Source organism: Taudactylus pleione, unplaced genomic scaffold, assembly GCF_031769625.1.
Source record: "Taudactylus pleione unplaced genomic scaffold, aTauple2 ptg000095l, whole genome shotgun sequence".
Lineage (NCBI taxonomy): Eukaryota > Metazoa > Chordata > Amphibia > Anura > Myobatrachidae > Taudactylus > Taudactylus pleione.
In genome coordinates this window covers 28553486-28578878 of record NW_028284497.1, presented here as the reverse complement: position 1 = coordinate 28578878, position 25393 = coordinate 28553486, and the positions used below count along the sequence as shown (strand labels likewise).

The 25393-nt window shown below is 44.6% G+C and overlaps 1 protein-coding gene across 3 annotated transcripts in view; it reads left to right on the top strand.

Annotated features, from left to right (window-relative positions):
- Positions 1-25393, top strand: part of AOPEP (aminopeptidase O (putative)) — a 562421-nt gene that overhangs the window by 201743 nt on the left and 335285 nt on the right. The gene's annotated exons all lie outside the window — the stretch shown is intronic.

The following is a 25393-nucleotide window of genomic DNA, read 5'->3' as shown; positions in this document are numbered from 1 at the left end:
TTACCATTTGTGTGTCGACCTTTTAACTGTTGGCCATTTGACCCTTGTTAACCTATAGCCTGTCAACCATCTAGTGTCGATCTATTCACTGTCTGTCTATACGCTGTTGATCTTTTAGACCACACCCATCTTGCTGGTTAAATTGAGAACTGATTACAGTAAGGAAAACTTCTTTCATAAAAGAATATGGCTGTATATGCTGTGACTATGTTAAATAAGTAGGACTTTATATAAGTTATAAACCTGTCCTTCATTTTATTCATGATCTGTATTTAAATTATATATGTTTAATTTTCATTATTTAGGCCAAATATTTTTTGTCCTCATACACAGGTTCAAATGCCTTTAGCATTTCTTAGAACATTTTTGCAGTAGGGCGAGAAATATAATGTCTGATTCAGAGACTGACACTGTTAGCATTGCGCAATAACTGGTAGAAGTATCGGTAGGACGAAATAGTCCACAGGAAGTAGGTTCCATATTTTTTTTTTTGGGACATTGACCTATTCCTCTCGCTGAATTTTCACCAGGGGTATGGTAACAATATACATTTCTTTAAATTGACTTTACTGTCCGGCTGTACTGGTCACTTATCATCCAAGTGGTAGTTTTTGGATGAATCCATCTATATAAATTTGGATAGTCCACATGGAAATATACCTAAGTATGCAAACATTGCAACTCTAATTGTTGGTGTCTACCAGAAATAGTTATTGTTTTTATAGCTTGTCCATTTTTTTTATTTAATGTCATTAATTTTATTAAATGTTTTTGAATTGATTATATCTGGTCCACCATTCTCTTTTTGCTATACCTGATGGTGTTTTCATTGTTGACAATTTTTGTCGTATTGTCAACATTCCAATATTTATAACGCTGTTTATCTTTTTATTTTAATGACTTTGCCAGTACTCATTTGAGTTTTAGGGGGCTGACATCACCCACCCAAACAGCTGCTTTTTAAGCTCTCTGTCCTTTCCTATTTAGAAAACAGAGCCTGCAAATAACAAACATATTTTTGTTGTTAAGTTGCTTTGATATTTGTTTGCAATTTAATATTTCTGATAAAAAAAATAGTTTTGTTTTTGTTAAAATGAAAAGCCGTAAATGTTCATGTTCTACAAGATACATTTCTTCCTTTGCACTCACCATGCAAAATGTATATTTAAAGTAATTTCCAAAATTGTATAACTCATTCAAAGTCGCCTGTTCTGTATTACTTATGGGAAGGCCTCCAGCTTTGGCTAAGTAAGGTCACCCTTATTAGCATGGCTTCACAAGATACCTTTATTTATAATACCAAATCAATAGGTGGAAGTTTTATGGAAAGTAAAACTACTGCTTAATGAAAAGTCTATATAGGAAAGTTAATTCCTTTTAAAGCAGCTGTTACTAATTATAGGAAAGCATTGATCTACAAGAAACTTCTTGGCTAATTTGTTCAAGAATGGAACTTGGCATTAAAATGTAACAGTGTTTAGAATCACACTGCTGGCTGTCCTTCACTTAAAGAGCAAGTTAAGTACCATCTAACATTAATATGTACCAAAGGCTACTGTATGTATGTAAATGTAATAATCTGAGTATTTAAATGTAACTGTATAAGTCCACCATGCTTTTTTTAACTGCTCTGATTGCCTTGTTAGGATGGCGGTAGGCTAATTTATTATTATCTAAAAAAAAACAAAAAACCACAAGGGTTCCAGCCATCCTAGGATAATACACTCTAAGAGGCCTATTCATCATCGGAGGCCGCATGGTCCCCAATGATGAAGTATTCAACTCGCCGTAGGGGATATTTAGTAGATGATGGTGCTTGTTCTCGCAAGCAAACTCCGAAGACTTGTAGTTTTCAGAGTTTGCTGAATATCAGGTGGTCCTATTCGGAACCCTGTTGATGAATGACCCGGTAACCTAAATATGAGTTTCCGCATGGTTAGCGGAACATTTATCATATGATGAATAGGCCCCCTTAGTGTGCCAACCCCACCACCAGTGTATTTGTTAGTATTCTGTTCCTGGCCAGGGCCCTATTTATGTGGAGTTTGTATCTTCTGGAACTTTTGTCCAAACAAAATTGTGTTTACACTTCCATCACAAACGCATTAAGAGGTCTATACAGAGAAGTGAAAAGTCCTGTTTAGCTGATAACAGGGCTTTTCACTGCCTTCGGCAATTCATAGAGTTGGCTACCGTGGAGAAGGTTATTCCTTCTCCAGCGGTACCCCCCGCTTCGTGTATGAATCGCATCACCATACTTTTGTATGGGGAGTGCGATTTATATAGGAACAGAAAACTCACCTTTCCGTTCCTCTGCAGTGTACATATTTGCCATCTCAGGATGGTGTCATCTGTACTGCGAACCAAAAAGAGCAGGGAACTTGCATATTTCCTTGTTGTCTGCCCGGCACTGGCTTTGCCCCCTTTTGCCCAGCATCCATTGCAACAGTTCTGACCTGACCTGCTGCTATCAGATGCCGGCGCATTTGCAGTGAGGAGCAGGCATATCAGGCACCCAATATTTCTGTCTTGTTACTGCTTCCAGGCGGAATCGGTACGAATGACCGCCGGACGCAAGTCCGGCGGTTCAAATCCCAACAGCGGCTGGCTGACATGGCTGAAAATCCCGATCGTCCTAAAGGTAAGTATTAACTAACCTAACCTCCCCCACCTAACCCTAACCCTCCCTTAGGGGTGCCTAACCCTAACCTTCCCCCCAGTGCCTGACCCTAATCCCCCCTCTAAGTGCATAAACCTAACCCCCCCCTTCCCCACCGCCTAAATCCAAGTCCCCCGGGGAGGTGCCTAACCCTAAGTCCCCCCCAGGGGTACTTAGACCTAACCCTCCCTCCCCCTAGCCTAACCCTAACCTCCCGAGGGGGTTCCTAACCCTAAGTCCCCCCGTGAGCCCTAAACCTAACCCTTCCGCGGCTGTCCGCAGCGGCGCCCGGCATCCCTTCGATCGGGTGCCGGGCGCCGGTCTCCCTGCGTCGGTAAAATGACAGGCGTCTAGATTTAGACACCTGTCATTTAACCCTCGCCGGGATAAAGCAGTCGGGAAGTCGGCTGTCGAGATTACGTCCACCGGCATCCCGACTGCATACCCTTCCAGGCATCGCGGAGGGACCGGGTACCACGTGAAGACGACGTGCAGGTAAGTCTACATGAATGGCTACTAAACATAACTATCACATCAATGGCAAGTAGTTGTTTTGTTCAAATGTGTCACCTGTTTTTCTCTAAATGTATGGTTGAGTTTGTGAAATACAGTAACGATCACACCCAAACTTGTTCTAGGCACCACCAGTAAAGTAGTTTATTCAAACAAAGCTAATCTTTATTTGTGACAGTCTCTTTGGAAGGTCTGAATGTCCACTGAGGGGTTGGGTATGGGATGCCGGTGCTCAGGATCCCGGCAATCAGAATCCTGACGCCAGCATCCCGACAGAGTTAGGATACTGGACGGTGAGTAACCTAACCCTACCTCTAAACCTCCCTTCCTCCCTGCAGCCCAAACTCTACCTCCCCCTCTGCTTGAACCTAACTCCCCTCCCCAAAAGCATAAGCCTAACTCTAACCCTCCCCCTAACCCCAATACTTACTGTCGGAATGCCGGCGGTTGGGATGCTGGCGCCGGGATTCTGACTGGTGTTGTGATTTCGGCACTGTCATTCTGAGAGCCAGCAATTTGGCAGTTGGGATATAAATTACATCCCCCAACTGAGTTAATTTTATCTGCTAATGGATAGGCCCCTTAAGACATTAATTACTATCTGCCCCAATATACTCACCCCTGATTATCAGGTTTTTGACAAATTAACATCTCACAAAAAGGTAAAATATGATACATGCAGGGAAATGGAAGTAATGGAAATGACAGACAGGCTGGCAGTTGATTGCCAATGCAAATGCAGCACTTGTAAACATAGAGCATCAGTACACTCCCCGATCTTGTAGCCAAGTATTAGTCACTTTAAATACTGAAATAGTAGAACATGTAGCATTCTTCCAAGACAAACACTATTTACCTGTATCTTGTACTTGTTTTCTCCAGCACATTCTCATGTGGGCGTCAGTTTATTAGGTATCAAGTGCCTTATTAATGCCTTGCTTAGAGGTGACAACTGAGACATCGGTATGCAGGGAATGTTCTTAACAAGGTGCATGTCTGTGGTTGTCAACCGACAACACAACTACATCTATGTTACTGAGACAGTCACACACACAGAGTGTTATTGTTCAGGCACCCAGTAATGGAGAAACAATTCCACATACCTTTCTACTCACAGCTGTTTTTCTTCCTTGCAATGTCTAGATCTGCCTCAGGTGCTATGAAGTATCCGATTATAAGTTGATTGAACATATACAAATTAGGTTTTACAACAAATTTTTGTTCACAGTGATGAACTATTTGAATTGGGAAAATGTAGTACAGTAGATACCTTGTCCCCAGACGTCAGATTTCCCAGCTCTAACAAAGAGTTTTAGACAATGAACATAAAATAGGGGAACTTTTTCATGATGTAGCCACAATGAAAATGTCCTCCACTAAAAGGGAGCGTTCCCAGCATCAGATTTGGAATAAACTTGATGACCTATAAAATAGGTTAAGAAGCATCAACCTCAGGATCGTAGATCTCCTAAAAACCCTTAAGAGCCCATGACTCTCTGATTTTATACATGATACCTTACCCTCTTTATTGAACATCCACAATGGATGTTGTGATTTAATAATAGAAAGACGTGTTGGCCCTCAGCGAGACTTCCCAGGTCTCTCGAGTTATGCTTTATAGGTGCTTTATTTGCATAAAGAAGCGTTTTGGGTATCCTCACGTAAGCATCGCAATCTACAATGGGACAATAACAGCATTTTTATTTTCCAAGACTGTTCTGCAGGGCTGACTTTTATCCAATTTGTTCAAGATTGATTCGTCGCGGACGGAAGTTTACTCCCTTATACCCTGCCAGGCTGTGGATCTTTGATGTTTCTGCATTTGTAGACTTTACTACTGTGGCTGATGCTGAGGACTATTTTCATGAGGAATCTTATGCGTCCCCGCATGAGGATGGCACTGCTGTGACCTGACCACTATAGCATGAGTAATTTTGGTCAGGTTACTACCATTACTGGTCTGTTCTGATAACTGCTGTGGCCTTCAGACTACTTTCACTCATTTATTTATTTATATTTTCTCACTGGCTCCTGCTGCCATACCTACTGTGACTGGAATGCTGTCAGGATATCACTCTCTCCGTTTAACGTTGCTTATGTCATTAGTTGAATATTGATAATACTCCACACTTAACTGTTTTTCCCATTTTGGCTGGGTTAGCTAGAAGTATTGTTACCTTAGAATTGTCTAGTGCTCATAGTTCTTGTCTGAAGTCCTCCTGGTTATTGCTATAACATTTTGTCAGGGTCACCCTCTAAGTTTCCCTTCTCATAATCAGGGCCATCTCTTCCATTGGGCTTGTTGGGCAGTTGCCCAAGGGCCCGAAGCTTGTAGGGGCCCTCCATCCCACCCCCCTGCAGCCGCGGCCAGTTGGTAAATTTGTGATATTTTTATAAGCCGGCCGCTGCTGCACTGTATTCTGATCTAACCACCCCCACCCCCCCCCCCACCCCCCCGGTGACGAGTACTCACCTCAGTCCCAGTTTCACTTCATCCGCCGGCTTCAGACCAGTCAGACAGAGTCTCTCTGCTTTTGTGAGAGGTCTGATGGGCATGCAGGAGGGTTTCATTTTATTGACCATTTACATTTTATTCCTGTGAATGGGTGGGTAGAGGCCCCAGTGCTTTGCTTTACCCAGGGCCCACACTGCTGTTAAGACAACCCTGGGCGTAGCGCTCAAAGATTCTTCTGAGGAGTCCTGGATAGGGAAGGGCTGTATTAGCCTTATCATATTGGATGCAGGATTACTTCCGATCAGAGTGGTAAGTAGAGTTAGGGACCTTAACCATCTAGGAACCTGAAGTGATTGGTTTTGTTAAACTGTGCATGTCCTGTTTAATATATACAACATAAGGGTGGGTGGCAGGGCCCAAGGACAATTCCATCTTGCACCTCTGTTCTTGCATTATGTGTTGTTTATGGCATTCCTGTCTGACATTTTTAGTTGTATAGTTTATTAAGCTGCCATCCTGTCTGCCACTGCTGTGTCAAATGTTTTTATAGATGTCCTATATATTTTTTTTACTGCCGTACTTTTGTGCCGCTGCTGTGACGCTTACTTTTTTAAAAAGTTTCATACTGTATTTATTTAAACTAAAATCACAATTAGGTATACTTGCAAAATACTCTTATGCCATTATTCAACCTTGATTTGTAGATACCAACCTGGTGGGCTTTTGGCTTTCCTTGATCATAGGATAGCCATAAGATTATCCTTAAGATTGACCTAAGGACCAAATATGGTTGAAGTTGCCAAAAGGATAAATAAAAAGGGGCAGACTAGATGGGCCAAGTGGTTCTTATCTGCTGTCATATTCTATGTTTCAATTTCTGTGTTACCTCTATAATAAATGGTAAATCTATATTGGAATGAGAAGCACTGGCAGCGGCGTATCTATAATGGGTGCAGTGTGTGCGGGGCACATGGGTCCCCCAGGTCCAGGGGGGCCCGCATCGCACACACTGCACCCATATTATTTTAGACTTACCTGTCCGTGGTCCCACGTCTGGTGTCTGCGCTGCTCAGAACACCGGAAAAATGGCCGCGACTCTACTGCGGATGCACAGAATGCCGGAAAAATGGCCGCCACTGCCATTTACTGGCGTTCTGCGCATGCGCAGTAGACTCCTGGCACACTCTAGTGCCCGGAGTCTACTAAGGCAACTGTGGCTGGCTAGCCGCGTCAGTCAGCTGCCGGCCACCGGGGAGAGAGGAGGGGGCCCCGCACCGGAAGTGCACACGGGCCCCCATCTCTCTTAATACGCCCCTGCTCATAATATTTACAGTTTTGTGTATCCATTGTTCATGCTGCTGTTTTTCCTTTCTTTGTGTGTCATCCCCTGTACTGTGTTATTCCTTTTGTTTTTTCCCAGTCCCCATCCCCTATACTGAGTATACAGATGTTCTCACTGCTTTTGAGATTGCATAGGCAGCACAGTTTGTGCACATGGGGCCTGATTCAGAGATAGACGCAATTGCAGCTGCGGCTGCGTCTATATGCTAATGCTGCAGCTGAGTGTGTTCCTACTTAAACACCCACTGGCTGCGGCTCTAATTTGTCACTGTGCGTACTGAGATGCATCATCTGCCGCACGATCAAAGATTGCACCAGTCCTATAGAGGCACAGATTAACCGCCCGCCTGTACCAGTGCAACTGTGTTTATAGACCGTGACACAGGTAGGAAGGGAGGAAGAGATAGTCCTTGACCCATCGGAGGGGTAAGTGCCGAAGTGGGACCGGTATGTGGAGGTGTAAATGATGCTGAGACAGGAATGTGGAGGTGTAAATGATGTGAGACAGATATTTGGAGGTCTAACTGATGTGGGACAGGTATGTAGAGGGGTAAATGATGTGGGACAGGTATGTGGAGGTGTAAATGATGCTGAGACAGGAATGTGGAGGTGTAAATGATGTGGGACAGGTATGTGGAGGTGTAAATGATGTGGGACAGGTATGTAAAGGTATATATGATGTGGGACATGTATGAGGAGGTGTAAATGATGCTGAGACAGGTATATAGAGGTGTAAATGATGTGGGACATGTATGTGGAGGTGTAAATGAGGTGGGGCAGGTATGCAAAGGTGTAAATGATGTGGGACAGGTATGTTGAGGTGTAAATGATGTGGGACCGGTATGTTGAGGTGTAAATGATGTGGGACAGGTACGTGTAGGTGTAAATGATGTGGGACAGGCACGTGTAGGTGTAAATGATGTGGGACAGGTATGTGGATATGTAAACTATGTGGGACAGGTATGTGGATGTGTAAACTATGTGGGACAGATATGTAGAGGTGTAAATGATGTGGGACAGGTACGTGGAGGTGTAAATGATGTGGGACAGGTATGTGGAGGTGTAAATGATGTGGGACAGGTACGTGGAGGTGTACATGATGTGGGACAGGTATGTGGATGTGTAAATTATGTGGTACAGGTATGTGGAGGTGTAAATGATGTGGGACAGGTATGTAAAGGTGTAAATGATGTGGTACAGGTATGTAAAGGTGTAAATGATGTGGGACAGGTACGTGGAGGTGTAAATGATGTGGGACAGGTACGTGGAGGTGTAAATGATGTGGGACAGGTATGTGGAGGTGTAAATGATGTGGGACAGGTACGTGGAGGTGTAAATGATGTGGGACAGGTATGTGGAGGTGTAAATGATGTGGGACAGGTATGTGAAGATGTAAATGATGTGGGACAGGTATGTGGAGGTGTAAATGATGTGGGACAGGTATGTGGAGGTGTAAATGATGTGGGACAGGTATGTAAGGGTGTAAATTATGTGGGACAGGTAGATGGAGGTGTAAATGATGTGGGACAGGTATGTGGAGGTGTAAATGATGTGGGACAGGTATGTGAAGGTGTAAATGGTGTGGGACAGGTATGTAAAGGTGTAAATGATGTGGGACAGGTATGTAAAGGTGTAAATGATGTGGGACAGGTATGTGAAGGTGTAAATGGTGTGGGACAGGTATGTAAAGGTGTAAATGATGTGGGACAGGTATGTAAAGGTGTAAATGATGTGGGACAGGTATGTAAAGGTGGAAATTATGTGGTACAGGTACGTGGAGGTGTAAATGATGTGGGACAGGTATGTGGAGGTGTAAATGATGTGGGACAGGTACGTGGAGGTGTAAATGATGTGGGACAGGTATGTGAAGATGTAAATGATGTGGGACAGGTATGTGGAGGTGTAAATTATGTGGGACAGGTATGTAAAGGTGTAAATTATGTGGGACACGTACATGGAGGTGTAAATGATGTGGGACAGGTATGTGGAGGTGTAAATGAAGTGGGACATGTATGTGGAGGTGTAAATGATGTGGGACAGGTATGTGGAGGTGTAAATGATGTGGGACAGATATGTGGAGGTGTAAATGATGTGGGACAGGTACGTGGATGAGTAAATGATGTGGGACAGGTATGTGGAGGTGGAAATGTTGTGGGACAATGTACGTGGAGGTGTAAATGATGTGGAACAGGCACGTAGAAGTGTTGTATTGATGGGAGAGGGGTTTTAGAACTTGCAGATGAGCGGTAAAAGTACCTATTTCACCTTTTTACAAATCTGTGTAAAAAAATCATTGTAAACACATTTTTCTTTACCCCAAAATGCTGGAAAGACTATTTTGCTAAAAACAATTGTTTGATAAAATTTTTCCACCATTAATAAAAAGTGCAAAAATCAGCCATTTGATACATTTTAAGAACCTCCAGTACTTTTCTTATGGCCACTAACAGCCTTCTATATGGTCCTGCTATCTCCGCTGCCAATTTTTTTGGGTCCAGGATGGTTCCCCACTTTTTCAAGCCCTTCTCCGAGGTTGCTTTTTTTTAGAAAAGTTGTGTAACCTTGCTGCGAGTACCACAAATTGGCATTTCTAATAGAATATCGCATGGGATGTCTGCAAGTTTCATGAAACAAACTTGCTTTTATGTCTGAGTGTGTGTCTGCATGTGTGTTTTAACATGAATGTCAGCCAATTTTAAAAATGTTTGCCCCTGACGGCAAGAAATGCATGAAGGTGCTAACTTACAACTCCAATGGATCTTTGATTACAGCCTTTTACATCTATACGCTCTAATTGACTGAGCCCTCTCACTGCAGTTCAAGCTATAAGATCTTAACTGCCCATATAGCAGCTATTGAGTCTAACTAATTACAGACAGCCAGACTCTGCATCAATATCCAGGGCTTTGCAAGCTGTATGACAGATTTCTACTCCTGGCTACTCCCCTAGTTAAATAGGCAGACTTCCAGCTCCGGTAGAGGGACAGTACCTACGGTATGTACACGCCTTATGACTAACCCGCATATTGTTAAACATATACCACACGTCTGGGACGTTTACATGTCCTGATGCAATTCCTGCCTATACAATAAGGTTTCTGGTATATGTACCATCTATAAGCGTTACAGATGAGTCATTATACATCTTTGCTGCAGTCGCGTTAAAAAGCTCCTCTTGGCATGCCAGGTCCCTAGAGACTCTGCTAGTGTCGGGAGTTTTTTTGTGTCTTTTTTTGCAGAACATGTGTCTATGTCACACTAGGACACACCAGCAGACTGTGCTGATTGATTTGATATGTGACACTTGCATTTTCAGCAAAAAAAACCAAAAAAGATGCCTTACGCTAGCAGGGTAATACAGGACTTGGCAGCTCCCTCTTTTGCCTGTAAGGCCACGCCCCCGTTCTCGTCATCCTGGGGACTATCCCAGCGCTCTGGGCAGCCCCCAACCCCTCCAGGCACAGTGACTGAAGCACGCACCCATCACTGCTGCAGCACTGTGCTGTGAGTGACACCATGAAGGTAAGCATCTCTGCTATATTTGTGTCACCCCCTTAGATTTTGTCACCTGGTGTGGCCTGGTGATGCCACTGCTTTAATGTTAGCATTGATTTATATATTTCATCCAGATAATACCATCTGCAATAGGTGTAGCACTTCATTTTAAGTATATTGATTTGTCATATCTATGATCTATTAATTTGTCTCAGGAGAATAGATCTCTCTCCAGTTGAGAGGAAAGGGTGGTCATTTCAACAGAACCTGCTTACAGCCATTGTAAGATTAGTGCCTAATTGTGACAAATGAGTGGCCTCTGGAAGGTCGTTTTCTTGCTGAAGGGATATTTATGCTCATAGCTTCATTCTTAGGGGTCAATTTATTTAGGAGCTAGTTTGCGAAAGCATGAATGCGCGCATCTGAGAAATTCAAGATTCAGGTCTATGTATTAAGCCTTAGGGCCGTATTCAATTAGCAGCGAAAAGGTGTCTTAAGTTTTGCCTCCGGAATCTTTCTGCCTACATCACGTGTATTTGGCAAAAAATCTTTTCGAGCGCGCGACCGCTTTTCGCCCAATTCAATTCTGAAGGACGCGAGGACGGGACCCGGCGAAACTCAAACAGGCGAAAAGTGCTGTCAGTTTTTGGGAAATCAGCCTGACACCCCCCAAAAGATATACTGACATTGGGGATCACTATAGCTACCCCTTAATAGCCCTGCTGAAGGTATTTGGGGTACTTAAATGATCTCAATAGTTTTTATTTAGTATCTTTGCATAAGTAATGAAGAATAGCATTTTGCATTATTTTTTGGTAAAAATAAGAAGTCCCAGCAAATTTGGGGTACATGAAAATGGGTGCTAGCATATTTTAAACTTGTTAAAGTGAAGTTTTATAAAACTTAAAAAATCCACCTGCCATCAAAAAAACACCTGGGGCATACTTGGGGAACCCCCTGGAGTCTATTTCGCTAGTTTTTAATTTTGTCCCCTAACTTTGTCTTTTTTTTGCCCCCAAAACGAAAATACTTTTTTGGGGTGTTCTAAAGTATTTTTTTTGTTTTTATGCAGTTTACCTTTGGGGGACTGTCCCAAGGGTGCTGGGTGGTTTTTGCCTGGCAAAACGATGTCACCAGTGAGAACTTTTCGCCAAACATGGCTTACCGCGGCTAATTGAATACGGCCCTTAGATGAAGATAAAGTACCAACCAACCAGCTCCTGTCATTTTTCAAATGCATTTAGGGGTACAGAAAAATGTATGCATAATAATTTTTCACTGTTTTTGTACAAATTTGTAAACGGTTGGAATAAGCTCTCATCTCCAAGTTCTAAAACCCCTCTCCCGTCAATAAACCTCCTGTCTCACATCATTAAACCCATTGAGCTTTACAGACAAATTCCCCGGAAAAGCAACATGTCTTTATTGGCCATGTCCCGACATTTCTATCTTACAATATAATAAAGATTTTCTCTACCGTTTTACCTGCTCAGGGGGTTGCGAGCAAGAAAACACAAATTTTCTCTGAAAAAATCAATGCAAGTTTGGAACTGAGGCCCTGATTCAGAGCCGGATGCTCTGACAGGGCGTTCGCTCTGAATCAGGGCCGGTCTTTTTCTTTTTTAGAACTGCCTCCTTTTTTAGAACTGCCCCAGAGAGCTTTCGGCTCAAACAGAGCCGAAAGCTCTCCCACTGACATCACTTGTGATGTCAGTGGGGCCGCCCCCAGACGGTAGGCGTTCTCATGGGAACGCCTCAGTCTGGGCAGCCACCCCCCGGCCCGCCCACCAAAGGGGGCGTACTCTCACTCAACATCGACAGCACGCCCCCTTTGGTGTGAGACCCGGAGCGACGGCTTGCCCGTCGCTATCCGGGTCTCGCGCATGCGCACGACAGAGCCGGCTCCATCGTGCGCATGCGCTCTGGGCCACCATCGACCCGGTTGCGAGCGCTCAGTGCTTGCGACCGGGTCTGCATCAGGCCCTGAATTCACAGTGCGAGTTTGCTGTGAGAACAGTTCGCAGGACCAAACTCACACCTAATTGAATTGACCCCTTAGATTTATTCATTTCTAAATATGATAATGGTCCGTGTTGTTCTTGTTCATTTACAACAAGCAAAAATTATGTTTCCGAGATTAAAATAATTGTGTGTGATCGGCAAATAGATAAATGTTCCAGCGATGGTACAGTAAATGTTTCTGTGTTCTCTGATTTAAGTTGACAGGGTTTTAATTAAAAGATTAAATATTAGGGGGCAAGAGGGTGATTGTAGGTGTAGAGTATATTAATGATTAATTGTTATTAAAGGGACCCGATTGCATTAACACCAGCCAATAACGGCACAATTGGAAATACAGTTTCAGTATTCACCGCAAGCAACATTAGTAGAATCCCAGAAGGACTAGTGTATTCAATAAAATGTATTAGTTAGCTTATGCTTTCTCTGGTCTCTCTCCCCTTGCAATCCGAGATTACTGCAAATGGGCATTCTACCTTATTGAGAACCTCAGTAGGAAGAGCCCTCTTTGGAACAATACTTTGCCATCGTGCTTGAATCATAAAACCTTTAAGTTTTTGGATATCATCCAACATCAAATTTGTTCCCCTCCACAGTTTCGCAGATTTGAACTCCTACATTGATTCAGCCTCCCTTCTTCCTGTTTCTGTTAAAACTTACAAATTAGGCAATTGTATACCTCCATCAACTCTGGGCCTGATTCAGAAATGTACGCTAACCCAAACGTTAGCGCAAATCTCCATTGGTAAGTGGTCTGTGCTTGCGCATGACCCGTTCTGTGCATGTGCAGAATGGGTTCTATAATACTGCACGGAGTTCCCCCAAGCCTCTGCCGGATAGACAGGTAGATGCGTTTTGGGTGTGGTGCGGGTTGGGCACAGCCTGCGGTATGAGGGCGGGGATGGCGCACAGACTTACAGGCTTCGCAAGCCGCCAGGACCCGGCCAGGCTGCGGTAAGCTTTATTCTCAATTAGTTACTTGTTTTTAGCTCTGCTGGAAGCACTTTTGGGGGCAAGTGTGATACTCCTTTTCTGCCCTTCTCTCCTACCTCTGCATATCTGTCTTTACCTGTTAACCCTCTCCACTATACTTTACTGTTGCTTGTGTGGGTTTTGTATGTACCATGGCTGGAAGGGGCTCTAAGGCTTCTCAGAAGTCATTTACCTGTGCAAAGTGTGCAGAAAAGTATACACAGGGGCAGTCATCTAGCCCCACATTCTGTGACAAGTGTAATCCACAGCAGTCGTCTTGGGCTGAACAGTTTGCATCCGTTATGTCACATCTCTCTGCTGAGCTGGAGGCTTCTCGTAAAGAGAGAGAAAATTCTCTAACTTTAGCTACATCTATGGAAGGGATCACAAAAGCCATGGCATCGTCCCGTACCACGCCATCGGGACCCTCACCGCAGGTCTCAAAAAAGAGATAGTTACCCTCAGTTCTCCAGTCGGAGGAATAGGAAATGCCGGCTCTAGCGGAGGGCGAATATACTCCAATAGGAACCTGAGCCTGTGTCCCAAGGGATAGAATGGTTAATTTCTGCAATTCGACAAATATTGTAGATAGAAGATGAGGAAAAGGGGCCTGCACAAAACAAAGGCAGGTTACTTCTTTTCCAATTTCAGAAGAACTAGATTCTCTTCTGGTTTCAGCTTGGGAACATCCGGATAAAAAATTCCAGATGTCCCGGCGGTTGTTATCTTCCTGCCCTTTTCCAGCAGATAGCAGAAAATCTTGTGACACTACTCCTACAGTAGATCCTTGTCTCTCGTCTATCAAAAAAGACTATTCTACCGGTCTTTGGAGCCACATCTTTGAAAGTGACATCGGTCAGGAGACTGGAGAATACCCTCAAGTCCATTTATACAGCTGCCGGGGTGACTTTGCATCCTGAAAGTAAGCTGCTGGACTAACAAAGCTATTGAGGTTTGGGCAAAACGGTTAGCTGATGGGATGAGAGACCAGCTCCCGGTGGAGGAACTTAGGCCCTCATTCAGAGCCACTCGCTAGCGGCAGTACGCTCGTTCCGAGCGATGTTCGCACATCTGCGCATGCGTACGGATCGTTATACGCATGCGCGAACCAGTTAGTGCGGCCGAAATTCATGTGCTCGCAATATAGCGAATGCCTGCTATTTTGAGTGACAGAATGAGGCGTATGTGGGTGGTAACAGGGGAAGGTGCTTGAAAATGGGGAGTGGAGATCCGAACGCAGGCGTGTTTAAAGGTCAAAACGGGCGTTTTATGGGTGTGCATAATTAATACAGCAGCGTCATTGACCACGTCACTGGGTTATTTTATAGCCAGAACTGCTCGCAAGATTGTGGTAGCAAAACCAACCACAAGAATAGCGAGCAGTTCATACGCTGGTCGATGTACTCGATTAATCTAATAAATAGCGGACATGACGTATGGTGCGTGTGGCCAGGGGGCGTTTTTAACAAATAAACGAGCGTATGTTTTGCTCGCTCATTCAGACTTAGAGGTGTGAACAGACTGCAATTTGCGAACTGATCATTTGAATAGCCACCCCTTGTTTTTGAACGAACGACCGCAAATAGCGAACGGCTCTGAATCAGGCCCTTATTCCTCTAGCAGAACACATAGGAGAAGCTGCAGCCTACCTTGGAGAGGGGTCCAAGGATGTTTGTAATCTCGCCTCCAGAACTTCAGCTCTGGCAGTTTCAGCGCACAGGGCGCTTTGGCTTCGTCAATGACAGATGGACGTGAAAAACGAAAAACTAAAAAAGCTGTGGAAGCTCTTCCCTTCAAGGAAAGTGTCTTATTTGGAGTGGAACTTGATAAGTAGATTTCTCAGGCTACTGTGGATAATCCACTTATCTTCCGTCGGCTGCTTCGCCTCCTAGAAGGCCCTACTCGGGGCCTTTGTTTTGGTCCTTTCGTTCCCCGGGTCATTTCCATGGTCGCTCCAGAGTAGGACATACTACTTCCCGTGGTTCCAGAGGTCGTGGCAGATTCACAGCAACATCTGCTCAACAGGAGAGTTAGTCCACCACTACCAAACCTAGTGCATGACGGGCTTCCCTCTCACCTGGAGTCAAGATGGAGTCCTTTCAGTCGGTTATTGCGGGACTGGGGGAATGCAAATTCATGGTATCTCTAGATTTCAGGGACCCCTACCTTCACATCCCTATCTGGCCGCCTCACCAGGCATTTGAGATTCGCCATTCGGAAATCACATTTCCAGTTTCAGGCCTTACCCTTCGGCTTATCATCAGCCCCCAGGGTATTCACGAAGGTCATGGCGGTGATGATGGGACTCCTTCGGAAACAAGGGATCACGATTATCCCTTACCTGGATGATCTCCTTCTGAAGGCTCATTCCAGAAAACAATTATGGCAAAACATTGCGGTGACTCACAAGCTCCTCATAGGTCGCAGGTGGATCCTGAACTTTCCCAAGTCTCATCTGCAACCGACACAGAGGCTCCAGTTTCTATGAATAATGGAGGAAACACTATGTCAGTGGGTTTTCCTTCCCCAGGAAAAGACAGCCTCCATTCAGGAGATGGTGAGGACGGTCCTTCGTCGTCAGGTATCGGTGCACGTCTGCATTCAACTCCTGGGACAGGGCGGCATTCAAGGCCATTCCTTACAGACATTTCCACTCCAGGACGTTTCAGCTCGACCTCCTCACCCAATGGTCAGGATCCCATCTTTTCCTCCACCAACGTGTGAGGTTATGTCCCAGAACTCTGATATCCCTTCTCTGGTGGCTGAACTCGTTGCACCTTTTGGAGGGCAAGAGATTCGGATTGTGGGATTGGACTCTCCTCACCACAGACGTGAATCTGAGAGGGTGGGGAGCAGTGATTCTGAAACACCACTTCCAAGGTCGCTGGGCCTCACAGGAAGCATATGTACCGATAAACATCCAGGAATTACCGGCAGTGTTCTACACTCTTCAACCAGCACATCACCTGTTGCAGGGCCGAGCAGTCAGAGTCCAGTCGCACCACGCCACGGCAGTGGTGTACATAAACCGACAGGATGGCAACCCAGCGTGGCTGTTGAAAGGGCCATATTACAACGAAGAGAAATCCCATCCAGGGTAATCCCTACTATGCTTCGAGCCCAGAAAGAAAACCACTGTATTTGGAAGGCTTATGCTTCATGGTGTGAAAGGCGAGAGTCGCCTCCTACAGTTTTTAGTCTAGCCAGACTCCTGCTTTTTCTGCAAGCAGGCTTCTCGGCTGGACTACGTCTGGGTTCCCTGCAAGTTAAAATTTCGGCACTGTCTGTATTCTTCTAGAAGAAGCTAGCCTTAATTCTGGATGTTCAGACCTTTCTGCAAGGAGTTATCCAGTTACAACCACCCTTTGTGCCTCCGACAGCTCTATGGGAGCTGGATCTGGTACTTTCCTTCTTACAATCTCCTCTGTTTGAACATTTGGAGACTGTGGAGTTTAAATACCATTCATGGAAGGTGGTACTTCTACTCGCACTGGCCTCAGCCAGACGGGTGTCCGGAGCTTGGGGCCCTATCCTGTCGTCCTCCATACTTGGTATTTCACTCGGATAGGGCAGAACTCCGTACGAGAATGGAATTTCTTCCCAAAAGTGGTTTCGGCTTTCCACATCAATCAACCTATTGTTGTACCGGTTCTTCCACAGGATTCACTAACTTCAAGATCCTTGGACGTCATTGGAGCTCTTCAGATCTATGTGAAACGGACTGTAGTTATATGTAAAACAGACGCTTTGTTTGTCTTATATAACTCTGCTCGTCCTGGTTGGCCAACCTCCAACCAGACGCTTGCCAGCTGGATTCGTCTGACCATCAGTCAGGCATATGTGGCCTCCTCCAAGAAGCCTCCTTTTTTCTTTTACTGCGCATTCCACTCGCTCAGTGGGTTCCTCATGGGCGTCTGCTCATGGAGTTTCCATGGATTTGCTTTGCCGGGCGGCCACTTGGTCAGGCCGGCATACCATTCTCTGTTTTTACAGATTTTACATGTTTGCGGGCTCTGCAGCGCAGTATGGCTGTGCTGTTTTGCAGAGTTCTCAGCGCTCTCCCGCCCATAATGGGAGCTCTGGGATTCCCCTGTGTCATGAAGCCTCCAGTGTCCCCTAGTGGATGAAGGCGAAAACAAGATTTTGGTACTTACCGATAAATCCCTTTCTGCGATTCCATAGGGGACACTGGATGCCCTCCCTGCCCTGTTCCTTCCTGCCATGGTTATAGTCATTATAAGTTATGACTGGTTGATGTTTTTCTTGGTGTACTGTTATTTCAAACTTTCTATAAGTCTGTTGTTGTTATGTGTACTTGCTTTACCTCCTCCTCTTACATTTGTTTCTTCCAGCTCTCCTCAGGCACAGTTTCCTAAGACTGGGCTTGTAGGGGGGTATAGAGGGGGAGGAGCTAGTCACACTTCTAAAATTTTAAGTGCCAGCTCCCACTTAGCACCAGTGCCCCCTATGAAATCCGAGAAAGGGATTTATAGGTAAGTACCAAAATCCTGTTTTTTGATGAGCACCCTGCCCCGCGACCCTTGAGTCACGGGGCAGGGTGTGTCAGCAAAACTTGCTTGAGAGGTCTTATTTTGTTGCTTTACCATACCCTCTTAATTCACAACCAATCAGCCAAGGATCCACATGAACTGAAGTGGGAGGTGAACATCGGGGAGACCCTCGACCCAGAGGTATGGGAGAAAATCTGTAGATAAAAGAGGGAGCTTACATACTATAATATGGAGACTCGGCACAATGTATTTTGTGTGATGGAACTGCCCCAATATTGTAAATTTTTTGGCGTGAGGTCCACAATCTCATCACTCAGGTTACTCCTATCCATATGTCATTTTACCTCTTATTCCCTGCTCCCCCGCACGCTCTCTAAAGTGTCTTCAGATTTTGCCCAGCTGATTAGCCATATTTTGCATGCAGCCCGTGTTTTAACAGAAGCGAATTGGAAAAACCCATCTCCCCCATCTGTTTCTACTCTTAGTGCCTATGTGCGGCAAACTTGTAGCCTGAAATCCATTACCAGCATAATCCACAACAAATGTAATAAATTCTCAAGTATTTGGTCCCCCTGGACAAACCACTTTGCCCTACCTCACCTTCTCTCTCCGTGTGATGCCAGGCTCCACCACTTATGTTCTCCCCCATCTCTTCTCTCTCTTACTAACTCCCTCGTCACACATACACTTTTTTGCTTTTCTTCTTTTTGCAGAGTTTTGTGATATGCTTCCCCCTCCCCATTTAAATTTCTGTACCCCAGTTTGTTACTGAAAAGCCAAAAAAAAAATTGCATCCTAATTTTAAATACACAGAAAATTTAATATAGGGCACGATGCATCAAGTATTGCATTTTGCATGGGAAGCATCTTTCCACTCATCGCACGCATACCGGCATTAATAACGCCGGTCTGCATTAATTTTTGTGAGTAAATTTGAAAAGGATAGATTGACTTTCGGGTTTATGACCCTGGAGTCGTCCTGTGCATGCACCGTATGATGCGCACCCTTTCTCCCTGTGGAGGGAAGGGGGGGGTGTTGTGATCCCTCTCAGAGCACTTTGCAAAAGAAGCCCATAGGCTTCTATCGTGCAATGCCATCTGAAGATGGTATGGTATTGCCCACCAGGTCCAAGCTGCGGAAAGCTTTTGGGTGAACGTTGATGCTGTACACTCGTCTGGTGGTTTGTTCAGTTTCAGAAGTGCTGTGCTATAAGCTTCCCCCAGCATATTTGGTCATTCTAAATAGAATTTAGAAAGTTGATACAGGTTGAGTCTCCCATATCCAAATATTCCGAAATACGGACTACTTTTAGCATGACTGAGATAGTGAAACCTTTGATTTTTGATGGTTCAATGTACACAATCATTGTTTAAGGCACAAAATTATTAAAAATAAAGTATAAAATGACCTATAGGCTGTTTGTATAAGGTGTATATTACATATAAATGAATTTCATGTAGCCACAAAATTATTGAAAATATTGTGTAAAATGACCTGCTGGCTGTGTTTATAAGGTGTATATGAATCATAAATGCATTTCAATATGGTATGCAATTATTCCAAAATACGGAATATTCCGATATCCAAAATACCCCTGGTCCCAAGCATTTTGGATATGGGAGACTCAACCTGTAAATGCCTTCATTAGTGGCACCAGCTGTTTTTGAGAAAAAGTATCATTTTTTAAGGTAAACCCATCAAGGCCAGGGATTTTTGCCGCATGGTGTGCTTTTGATGGCTGAGGTTATTTCCTGACCTGTTATAAAACCCAACAATGCACCAAAGGCTGGGAGATGCAGCACAGTTCATCAATTTGCTGTGTCTGGGATTTCAGGAGAGGTTATAGACAGGTGTAAGTGATAAAATTTGTCATTAAATTGTTTGAAAACTTTAGCAGTAGCTCTATATTCCTTGTTAAAACTCACTTCCCATGCCTTTCACCAGTATTTTAGGCACTTCGTAGTACACTATCTTTGCTTTCTGTTTTATAGGTTAATAGTGATTTCACGTTGTTTCTAATGCTGGGTATACACGGTCAGATAAAATGCCTGTCAGACCGACAGACATTTTATCTGGCCAGTTGCCAGCCGCAGATGTCGCCGGCATACACTGTGAGATTTCTCTCACAGTGTATTCGGCAGACATCTGCGCTCCGCCCCCGGGGGAGGAGACATTTCCCTGTTCCTTCCGTAGGAAGGAACACAGGAAATGTCTGTCTGTCGACCACGGCTGGGCATACACTGCCCAAGGCGGCCGACAGTTTAACGGGAAATATCGCATCGGACGGGCATGCTGGACAATCCGGCATGCCCGACCGAGCAATATTTAACCCTCGGTCGCCCCCCCCACACGCTACAATTATCGGGGCGATCCGCCGATGTCAGGCGGATCGCTCCGATAATTGTAGCGTGTATGGCCAGCATAAGTGTGGAGAACTGGGCAGTGGTGTCAGTGTGTTTTGTTGTTTTATTTTATACCTTTCTCTAACATTTCCTACCTAATATCCGAATTATGCATTTGTGTGACTTCCATTTACCAAAATCTGAGAGCCAGACATACTGTTAATTTCTACAAAGGTTGTAATTTGATGGCTGATTATTTATTTTATTCACAACACTTTAATAGTGTGTTATCTAATCGCCAATCAATCCTCAGTGTATTTGGGTGGGTTGATAGTGCTATCTGGGGTGTGCTCAGACCATTCTGCAGTATCACTAAATATTGAATGAGCTTGCCCTAATACAGTGTTTCCCAAACTCCGCCATTACAGTCCAGGTTTTAAGGATATCCATGCTTGAGCCCAGGTGGTAAAATCAAATTGACTGGATTACTAATTAAGTCACCTGGATATCCCTAAAACCTGGACTGTAATTTCGGAGTTTGGGAACCTCTGCCCTAATATTAAGTAGTATACTATACTGTAAATCACAAGACATGTCAACTTGATGTAATAGAAGCCAGCGTTCTACGGGGCATGCGTTGAGCATCCCGGCAAGTGGGATGCTGCCTGCCAGAACCCCGGCATCGGAATCCCTAACGCCGAGACAACACCGGCGCCGAAATCCCGACATAACTCGGGATGTCGACATCAGGATTCCTGCAGGCGGCATCCCGATCGTAAGGACACCGCGGAAAGGTGAGTATCATCCCCAGTGGGAGGGGACTTAGGCACCCCGGGGGGTGTTAGCGTTAGGCTGCAGGAGGGGTGAGGTTAGGGTTAGGCTCCAGGCAGGGGGGGTTAGGTTCAGGCACCATCTGGGTTGTTTAGGGTTAGACACTAAGGGGGGACGGTTAGGTTTAGGCACTTACCGTGGGGGGGGGTTAGGGTACAGGATAGGAGGGTTAGGGGGTAAATAGGACAGGGGAACAGTGCTCACGTTTCCCGTGTTGGGATTTGTACCTTCGGGATGCTGCTGTCAGTGTGCTGACAGCCGGCATCCTGTCAATTGGTATTTCATACCGATTCCATTCTACGGTGCTGATTTAGAGTTGTACACTATTGCATTCTCAACTGCGTTTGCGCTCGCATTGTATTTGTGAAAATATGCAAATGCCTGCTAACAGACCTGTCTGAAATAATCTGCGACGGACAGTGCAAATGTTGCTACACCCACTTCCCTTATCTGCGTTGTGTGCACATTCTCCAGAGGTTGAGAACACACCACCTTCGGCACAGCATTAGACGCGCATCTACACCTCGAATAAGCCCTGGGCTGCGCAGATCCTGGGTCAACTGTTTTTCTGAAACTTGCCTCTGAGACTGTGGTTCAGCGAGCGCAATCACACCCCTGGAACTCCCTTAGCACGACCATGGACTGTCCTCTTTTTTTACGAATACTTTCGGCCACCTCATTGTCTCCACCCAGGAACAGAGACATTGCGAATGCCACCTCAAACTTTAGTTTGCAAGTGCACAGTGAGACATTCCACGGCGTTTCGTGCATGCGCACTAGCAAAAAATTGCTCAACTGCGTAAATATCGGCATACCATACAACTCTGACACAGGCCTTACATATGAATGTACTTTAATGGCTCTACACAAGCAGTTTATTGTTTAGCGCTCACGGTTGTTTATACTGTCGAAGTTAAGGCTGGGTTTATGCAGACATTTAAGTCGCCTCCAACTAGCAGGTTTCTCTCTTGGAACAATTTATGCTTAGCTAGAACATTAACCACTAACCACTTTTTAAGGGGCCAAAAGTAATGGGACTATCAACTCAAAAGCTATTTCATGGACAGGTGTGGGCTATTCCCTCGTTATTTCATTATCAATTAAGTAGGTAAAAGGTCTGGAGTTGATTCTAGGTGTGACATTTGCATTTGGAATCAGTTGCTGTCGATTCTCAATATGAGATCCAAGAGCTGTCACTATCAGTGAAGCAAGCCATCATTAGGCTGAAAAATCAAAACAAACCCACCAGAGAGATAGCAAAAACATTAGGTGTGGCCAAATCAACTGTTTGGAACATTCTTAAAAAGAAAGAACGCATCGGAGAGCTCAGCAACACCAAAAGACCCGGAAGACCACGGAAAACAACTGTGGTGGATGACAGAAGAATTATTTCCCTGGTGAAGAAAAACCCCTTCACAGTTGGCCAAATCAAGAACACTCTCCAGGAGGTAGGTGTATATGTGTCAAAGTGAACAATCAAGAGAATACTTCACAAGAGTGAATATAGAGGGTTCACCACAAGATGTAAACCATTGGTGAGCCTCAAAAACAGGAAGACCAGATTAGAGTTTGCCAAGCAACATCTAAAAAAGCCATTACAGTTCTGGAACAACATCCTATGGACAGATGAGACAAAGATCAACTTGTACCAGAGTGATAGGAAGAGAAGAGTATGGAGAAGGAAAGGAACTGCTCATGATCCAAAACATACCACCTCATCAGTGAAGCGTGGTGGTGGTAGTGTCATGGCGTGGGCATGTATGGCTGCCAATGGAACTGGTTCCCTTGTATTTATTGATGATGTGACTGCTGACAAAAGCAGCAGAATGTATTCTGAAGTGTTTCGGGCAATATTATATGCTCATATTCAGTCAAATGCTTCAAAACTCATTGGACGGCACTTCACAGTGCAGATGGACAATAACCCGAAGCATACTGCAAAAGCAACCAGAGTTTTTTAAGGCTAAAAAGTGGAATGTTATGCAATGGCCAAGTCAATTCCCTGACCTGAATCCGATTGAGCATGCATTTCACCTGATGAAGACAAAACTGAAGGGAAAATGCCCCAAGAACAAGCAGGAACTGAAGACATTTGCAGTAGAGGCCTGGCAGAGCATCATCAGGGATGAAACCCAGCGTCTGGTGATGTCTATGGGTTCCAGACTTCAGGCTGTAATTGCCTGGAAAGGATTTGCAACAAAGTATTAAAAAGTGAAAGTTAGATTTAGGATTGTTTAGTTTGTCCCATTACTTTTGGCCCCCTAAAAAGTGGGAGGCACATATAGAAACCGTTGTAATTCCTACACCGTTCACCTGATTTGGATGTAATTACCCTCAAATGAAATCTGAAAGTCTGCAGTGAAAGCACATCTTGTTTGTTTCATTTCAAAGCCATTGTGGTGGTGAATAGAGGCCAAAATATGAAAATTCTGTCAATGTCCCAATATTTATGCACCTGACTGTATATCCTCCTCTCTCATTACTTATTCATGTAGAACATATATCCTCCTCTCTCTAGTCCCCAAGTGCTATGTGGTAGTGATCAATGGGAATGGCTGCAGTGTCCTGGGATAGCAGTGAGCTTATTATGTCCTTAGGGGAATATTTATCATAAATGTCAAATTGTCCTGATAACCTACATCCAATAACACATGTGGTTTGCAAAGTGATCGTGAAATTTATCATAACAATGTATCATTCCTTCTGAGCCAGAACAGTTATCCAGAGATCTGCTATCCCACTGAAAATGCCTCTGCAATTGAAAGTCTACCGCACTGACTACACTGTTTCCCCTGCAATTGAATTGAATGAGGACACCTCCAGGCCATTGATGGGAGCGACAAACACACCAGCATGTGGGTGGACCTCTGTAAGAAGGGGCCGCGTGAGCCTGTGGGATAGTGAGAAGTGAGGCTGGGAGATGGATAGGGAAGCATGGAAACCGGAGATAGGAAAGTTCACAGATGAGGGTGACAAGTGGGACCAGGAGATAGAAGAGGACAGCATGTAAGACTGAGGAGTAGATGCCCACACACACAGGGGATGTATCTGTCAGTCGATGACACTGTAACGTTGCATTTCGCCTGCGAATGCACTCGCACACAGAATATATAGGCATGCTGCATCATATCATTTTAATCAGCAGAAGCTGCTTGTGCATCCTGTTCGCATTGCTGTGCGAATACGACGATTTGATGGTAAAAAGGTGAATCTTTGACCCAGGTGGCAGAAAGCCTAGCTTCACCCCTAGGGTGTGTCTGGGCGCTGCTGGGATGTTGGTAGTGAATGTGGGTTAGGGGGCCAAGTGTGTGTCTTAATGTTGCTGGGATTGAGGTGTTGGTAGTGAATATAAGCAGAGGGGGGCAGCAGCAACAACCATCTTACCTCCGGGCTCCTAGTATGAATTTACACCCCTGAATTAAAGTACCTGTTATTGTACAAACTTTTGTCCCTCCTCAGAAAAATTAGCAAGATCTAGTATACAACTGTATTCTTTATTTTCCCATTGGTAAAATCTGCTATATGAGAATAATAACCTGCTATGTTTCTTACTAATAATTATGGACCTGATTCAGACCCACTCACTAGGATGCGATCGCTCGTAGCTGGCCGATATTTGCATTCTGCGCATGCGTATGCATCACAAAGCGCGTGCGCGAAGCACTGCGACAGATCGGGAAGCGCTCTCTCGACCCAGCATAGACATCCCAGTTTAATGAGTGCTTGTGGCCAGGCATAGTCAACCTCAAGCGCTGCGAGCACATCCGATGGTGCTCGATGTACCAATGTTTTCATGATCTTCCAGGATGACGTGCGCAAGTGGGCGTCTTATGAATGGCTGGTGGGCGTCTGCATACACAAAGTAATCCTAGAGTTGTTGTTTATCTCTGTTGATGCTATCAATTAATTTTACTTAAAGATCTTCATCCCAGCACACATCTTTAATTCATATTGAAGTCTATAGGACTTTTATTGGGGAACAGTAAAAAAGTAATACTGGTATGTGCTCTTATTTGTCAAAACAAGAGTTACAGGTACACGTCCCCATGTGGAAAGGCTTGTATTGCTTTCAGTTAGACACTTACTTCTGGGAGCAAATTAAATAGTATCCATATCTTTTTTTTGTATCACAGGCCCAAAAAGGAAAGAATTAGAGGTTGATCTGGTAGGATGGAAATATATAAGGTCTGTTAAAGTATGAGAGAATTAAGGTTTAGGATCATTTATTTTGTATTAAGGCAGTGTTTATACACT